This window comes from Anomalospiza imberbis, chromosome 15 (genome assembly GCF_031753505.1).
Source record: "Anomalospiza imberbis isolate Cuckoo-Finch-1a 21T00152 chromosome 15, ASM3175350v1, whole genome shotgun sequence".
Classification (NCBI taxonomy): domain Eukaryota; kingdom Metazoa; phylum Chordata; class Aves; order Passeriformes; family Viduidae; genus Anomalospiza; species Anomalospiza imberbis.
Window position 1 is genome coordinate 12053768 of NC_089695.1, and position 7229 is coordinate 12060996.

A 7229-nucleotide genomic window follows, 5' to 3' on the forward strand; every position below is an offset into this window, starting at 1 on the left:
AACCCCACGACAAACCGTGGGCAGAAAGAGAAGGGTTGTTCCAAAATATCTACGGAGAGGTAGCTGTTGAATCTGCACCTGCAGTGCCCTGAAAGCCTCCACAGCCTGGAGGGGAATGGGCTTCTCCAAAGGGGGCAGTTAGAGAGGTACCAGCAAGACAAGGTCCTGGGGCCAAGAGATGAAAGCATGGCTGACTGTGCTGGAGATGACTAAGAGTCATGGGAACGTGGAGAGCTCTTGGTTTTGGCCAGAAGGATGGCTGGAGAGCCTGAGGGAGTCCAGAGAGAAGGAAAGGCAGTTTTTGGCCAAAGAACGTTTCCCCTCAGCAGTTTTTCCTGGCAGGATAGGGAAGAAGAACATGAATTAGAGGCAGCATGGTGCTCTGGGGGGCTCCTGCCCAGAGCTGGGGTTGTCAAACAGCTGGGCCACAGGAGATGTCTGCTTGATTATTCTTTCCTCCTTTTGAGCCAAAGGGGCTTTTAAAAGGATGTTTGTTTCCCTCCTTCTTCTTTTTAAGGCTTTTTTTTTTTCCAGGAACAAATGCCAGCTCAGAGAGAACTGACTCACCAATGTGAATAAGTATTAAACCAGACAGGTTTAATAGAGAGAAGGGAAACAATCTCTCAGCCTTCCTTCTTCTCTTTGAGGGGGCCCCTTGCACAGCATCTCTGCTGGCAGTGATCCCCAGGTGACAGCCTGGACTGGGCACACCTGGGGATGCTCACTGGGACAAGCTTGGGGTCTCTCCCCCTTTTGTGTCCCTCTCTTCCTCCTGCACCCCAAATCTTGTGTGCAAGCAGCAGCTCAGCCACAGGAGTGCTGCTGGAACTCAGGTGCCCAGGCAGCTCTGAGCACAGGGCAGGGATGCTCTCAGAGAAGTTGCAACCTTACTTTGAACAACTTGAAGCCCAGGAATATCTGTGGAGGCCCTGATAGTTGTGAAAGATGGGATGAGACTTGCTCAGTGACTGGTAGAGTGGCAGGGGAAGGGGTAATGGAGGCTGCTGTGAGCCCTGGTTGGGAGCACTGGGAGCTCAGTTGTTTCCCAGGCTGGGAGCCCTGTGGGACCCCAGCACTGAGCACAGCTGGCCATGGTGCCATGCCTGCCTGAACTGCCCTGCAGCAGTTTGGGGACACACGTGGAACACCTGTGTCCTGTTGGTACTGAGCTGTTGGTACCCCACAGCTCCAGGGTTTGTCACTGCAGTCTCTCTGCTTGCCTGAGCTCCTCCATGGGGTGTCTGTCTCATCATTGGAGAGGAGACTTGTTTTGGGGTGGTGGAAATGCCTTGCTGGGGGTCCTCATGTTGACCTGCTCATTTCCAGCCCCATGACCCCAATCCAGCACATCCTGACATGCAAAAGATAGGGATCAGTGGGAATCTGCAGGGTTCAGTGCTGAGGTCTGTCAATTCCCCCTCTCTGTTTCCCCCCAGGCCTTTGATGCACCCTCTTTGGACAAAAGGGGATTCTTTTTCTCCCTGCTGATTCAGCTCCTGGAGAAAAATGCCCTGACTGAGCTGTGCCAGGTGACTCAGAGCATATCTGGGGAGAATCGGCCTGAGCTGGTCAGGGAGGCTGCAAACCTCCACTCTGGAAAAATGAGCAAAGGCAGGAACCCAGGACAGGCTGTGCTGGAAAGGGGAGCCTTGCTGGAACTTGGACCTGCTGGCTGCTGCACTCCATGCCCTGGACCTCTGGGTACACAGGGAGTTTCCAGGAGCTGAGGGAGGCACAACTGTTGCCAGTGGGGGCTTCATCATGTAGCCAGTGAACACTGATATGATTTAACCAAAAACCTCTCTTTGCAGCAACCTTGGGCTTTCCAAGCACATGGCTCAGAGCAGGTGCAAACATTTCTGCTCTGCAGCTTGAGATGGATTTTGGAGGAGCAGTGAAATTTGAGCTAGAGAGAGGAGAAAACTTTGGCCAAGACTCACAAGGTGCCTGTCTCTCATGTGGCTGGGGGACCTCAGTGACTCTGGAAAGGTGACTGGGGAAAGGTGATAGGAGCAGAGTGACACGTGGATCTGAGGGAGTGGTGGTGTGGGGAGCCAGGATTTTGGAGGTGCAGCTTTTGAGGGTATCAGCAAATTCCTCATCCTAGAGGGAAGGGAGGAGAGCTGGGCATGGGGAGCCCTGTGTGCTGCAGTGTGGCTCCTGCTGGTGCCCTGCCCTACTGCTGTCTCCAGGCCCTCCCAGTGCCTGGAGCTGTCAAACTACATGGAAAAATCAGGGCTGTGGTGTCTGCCATCTCCTCCAGCCCAGCCCCTGCTCAGTTTGTTATTTCTCCTGCATCCCCACCCTGATCTGAGCACAGACCCAACAATGCTCCAAGGGGCCAAGTCCTTAGCAGGGAGTGCTGGCCCAAACTCCAGGCAGCGGGGATACACATGGGAACAATTCCTGGTATCCTTCCCTCTACCCACATGACCCACAAGCTGCACAGTCACCAGAGATGGGGCAGACCCTGCCCCTTTTCCTTACCCTGTCTCTGGGCTCAGCTGCTCCTTGCAGTGCTTCTCCCTGCCTGGCTCCCAGCTTGGCTTTCACTGAGCACTGGGGTCATGCACAGCGTATTAACATGCTTAGCCTTCACCCACCACAGGGTTAAGCTGTATTGCCAGCCCCATTTGAGTGGGAGCAACCAAAAGCAGGCAAATAAAGGAAGAGGTGGGACTTTGCAAAATGAAAAACACCTTTATTTTTAAACTCTTTCTTTAAAAATGTATTTGTAAAAGTTTACAGCATAAAAATAATATCTCATGGCTATAAATGTGACATAGTACAAATCCTACAAATACAACTGTAAACCTAGAAAAGTGTTAACTCTTTGGTACCTTAGTCTGAACTCTGTTTTTTCCTTTGCCCTCATGCTGATTTTGATAGAGAGCATGGAGATAGGTGCTGCTGTTCAGAAGGGCTGCAGAGAAAATAGTGTGATGCCAGCAAGCCAGCACAGCAGGTGGAGAGAGGGCACACTTTGGGCAAGATTTGCAGTTCTGGTGCAATCAGTCCATGAAGGAGGAAAGAAGAGGAATGATGGGACACTGCAGGCCTCCCAGCACAAGCTGCCTTCCTTGCCTCCTCCCACCCCAGGCAAGACTCATCTCTCCAAAGTGCTCCTGGAGCCGTTCCCCTGCCTTTGCCAAAGCCAGCTAGATCCACCTTGGCATTTCCCAGAGGCCTCAGGTCTCCAGGTGAAACATGGGAATTATGCTGGTAGCCCAGCAACCTGTGTGCTGGCCTATGAAGACTTATCCTTAGCAATATCTGGCCTGCTTTGGGCAAGTCCTGCAGATGACATGGTGCCTCCACTGTTACAGTCAGCACTGGCCACTCAGCACCCAGGCAGGGCTGGGATCTGCTGAGGGAATCACCTGTGTGGCCCTGGAGCTGCCCAGTGCTCAGGGAGGACCTGCAGCTGCCCTGGCTGCTCTCTGCCTGGCGACCACCCGAGGCAAAGGATGCCAAAAGGTTACTGAGGGCCACCAAAGGGCAACCTCTGTGCTCTCCAAGTGGGAGAACAACCAGGCTGCATCCAGGCCCCCGATCATCCTGGAACCTGAGCTAAGCATCAAGTCCAACCACGGCTCTTCCTTGCACTTGTGTGTTGGAACAGGGGCTTTGCCTTCTTGGCATTCTGTGAAATCCCCTTCTCCAGATCTGCCAGCTCTGCACAGACCTTGGGCTTCCTCACGGGCAAACCCTGAGTGCTCGGTGCCCTATGTTTGTGGTGCTGTCTCCCCCTCAGCCCAGAGCCCTGTCTGAGAAGAGAGAAGAGCTGCTTCTCACTTCTGGCTGACTTCCCCTGGCTGCACATCTGCACTGCACTTCTGCCCCCCATCCCCGTGGGACCCTGTCACAGTCCCCTTGGCAGGTGAACAGAGACAGTTTAGTTACAAGTAAAGTCCTCTGTGCTCTAGATTTAACACAACACAAACAAACACTAAACGTGACACTCGCGCTTAAGAAAATAACACACTCAAACTGAGAAGGACAAAAGGATTAACACCTGTGCACACATCAGTCTGAGGAACACCTTAAATGTGGAAAGAGACACCAGAGTGCTGCATTAGTTTCTGGGATACACGTATGAAATAGTGACTGGCAGTAGGATTATGCATATACTGGTTCTGATAACAATGTAACAGCTGTAGAGTAAAATATAATCTACAAATAAAAAGATATTGCACTAGAGATGGGCCCAAGCCGTGGCATGTGTTCCTTCATGGGGGGCTCAGTTTGGGTCCACCTCTAAACACAAAAAAACACCCAAACAAAAATACTGATTATCAAAACAGAAAACCCAGTGGGACCAGTTCCCTTCAGAGTCTCACTGGAGAAATTGTGGCTACAAAACTGATGGGCCCAGAACAGCCAAACATTTCTCCTGGCCCTCACCTGCCAGTCCATGCAGGGACTGGAATGTTGGCAGCAGAGAGAGAGAGGGAGTGTGGGGCTGGATCTGTCATTCCCAGCTCGTCCAAGCCCTCTCTTGGAGGGATGCTTAGCAAAATATGTTGGCTTTGTCCAGCTGCCAGCTTGTCCCTGGCTGAGAAAGTCTGGTCACTGCAACTTGCTAAAGGTGCTGTGAAAGGTTGAGTAAGGACAAGGAAATACCACAAAGTGCAAGACTCAGCCGTTAAAATCATGGGCCAAGGGCAAGTATTTGGTCATATTCCTCTGGAGTGCAGGATAGTACCATTTTGCAGAGTCTGGCGTACCTACTTTAAGAAGGAATAGGGAGGTGGAAGTAGCATCCCATCCACAGCCAGAACAGATTTTGATGCAAATAATAATTGCAGTAAATCTACAAAAGGGACAAAATGCATTAGGCATTCAAATGTAGCTAACGCCCAGCTAATAGGACAGGATACCTGAGCTCCCCCAACAGGGAGATCTCCCCTTTCAGGACTGTGGAAACTATTTGACAGTGGGAAATTAGTAATTTAACTAGCAATTAAATCTGTACAAGATGAAGTTTAGAACAGGATTTTTGAAATAAGCAAATGGCCAAAGGGAAAGTGAGAAGGTGTTAATTGATGGGGAAATCTTTGGGCTGGAGGGAGGTAGTAAAAGTAGCTCTCTCAGATTGTTCTTGCTGCTAGAAGTATCTAATACTTTTATTAGTCAGTCCAGCCCAAAAATAACAGTTTGTTAACAAAATTTGCTGATGACCCAATGTCTGGAACAGCAGGGAGTAGCTTGGTTAGTAATGCTGGAAGTGTAGAAAGACGTAGGTGCCTAGATTGGTCAGAGGATGACTCCAAGCTCTCAGTATGTTGTGGCTGGGAAAAAGCCAATATTATCCAAAGCTACACCAGGCAAGTTGAGACCAGCACAGGCCAGAACTGTTAATGCCCTGTGTGAGGTCTAGGTTTGACCTCACCTGGAGTACTGGGTACTTCTGGTCACCTTTGATAGAGAAGGATGAATTAAAAATGGAGCTGCTGCAGACAGGGGCTGCTAGGATAATCTGATGTGCCATCCTGTGGGCTCAAGTTGCAGTGACACAGATCCTACCAAGCACCTTACATGTTAAAAAAAAATCAAGTGATCTGACCCAAAGGATCTCATAAATTACTGCTTGTCTGCAGTGAGGATTATTTAATGAATTGTGGCCATAGGAGATGGCTCCTTCATTACAAGCAGGAGGAACAGAGGATGGAAAAACAGTTGTCATTCACAGTATGTTTCCTATGGATGGTGGGGAATCTGACCACATAGGCTGAAAATATCCTCTGCTGGCTGCCAGAAAAAGTGCTATGTCTTATGTTCACATTTTACCAAGGACATCAGCCCACAAAACACCTACTCCTCCTTTAGCTGCATAAATGGCAGAACTAGAATGGTAGAAAACTTTAAACAGAAGCTGTTTTTCTGGGGATTTCTGACAGAAGTTCCATATTTTGGAAAAAAAAATTAAATTCACAGTGCCTCTGAGGTGGCAGAAGCCCCGCAAGATGCTGATTGAATTTCTGATTTTGTAAACCTGCCTGTGCAGTTCCTGTAGAATGCAGAGAGAGGTGTGCATGAGTAGGGCAATGAAGAGTTAATGGGAGCAGGGGACATGCAGTAAACAGAGCGCTGTGTGAAGTGAAACTCATTTCAGAGAAAAACCTCCTGTCTTCTGTGGTGTCAGACCTGCGGGTTTGGGGGTCCAGCTTTCATCTCTGCAGAGGTGGGGTTCACAACTGATTTCCAAAGCCTGGTGTTCCTCCTGCTTTGAGTCTGCTCATTCAAGTGCCAGATGAGAGCACAAGAAGCCCCTGACCCATCTGTGAGAAGTGGGGAAGGAGGTGAGAAGCAGGGGGGAGGTCTGGGCCCGTTTAGTTTTCAAAATACTCTCCAAGAGAGAGGAATCCTCCCTGATTCCTCTTGCCCTGCTTGGTCCCTGTGACATTTCATAGCCCTGGCAGGCTGCAAGTGGCTCTGCCTGACCCCAGAAGGTGGCAGGGCATGAGATACAGTTCAGCTGTGACCAAGGAACTTCCCCGCCTCTCTCCCTCTCTTTCTTTGGAGCTATCCCTGGGTTGGTGTTCTGGTATCCTTATTTCTGCCCATAATGTTGCTGTGACTCAGGAGGGAATGGTAAGCCTTTCCATCCTGAGAAAGGGTGTTTGGGTGAATAGTTTATCAAAGGTGAGCCTTTGCTTCCCAAAGATAAGGCACAAGGATTTTGCAGCTGGCGTGGTTATATGATTTCCCAGCAGATGAGCTGGGTGTAGTGGCAGTAGATTAATGAATAACCATATTGCTTCCTTATACTGGCCCTGGCTAGTGGATTAATATATTTGTTCCCTTTAAATCTTCAATGGAGAATAATTAGCTTAGTGTCCACACAGACAACACGAACAACAGTGACTGCCCTCTCTGCTTCTATAACCAAGTCATTCTGAGGGCATTTGGGGCTCCTTGCATGTCCCTGGGGCTCCTGGTGCCATGCTGGGCACAAAAGGGTGTGACAGCCTCCGGGTGGATGCAGAGCTGTGCCCCAGAGCTGTAACACCTGTAGTGCTTGTGATGCTCCATCCACCATGGAAGCACTGCCAAGAGAGGAAAGTGGCAATTCTGTACCTCCCAAACACGGACTGGCCTCTTCAGGACTTGACTGTGCTCAGAGGAGACTCCAATGTACTCCTGACCTCCAGCAGCTGAAGCTTGGTGTTGCAGGTTCTCTACACCCCAGCAATGGGTTCCAGGTGGATTATCTGTCCCAGTGGCAT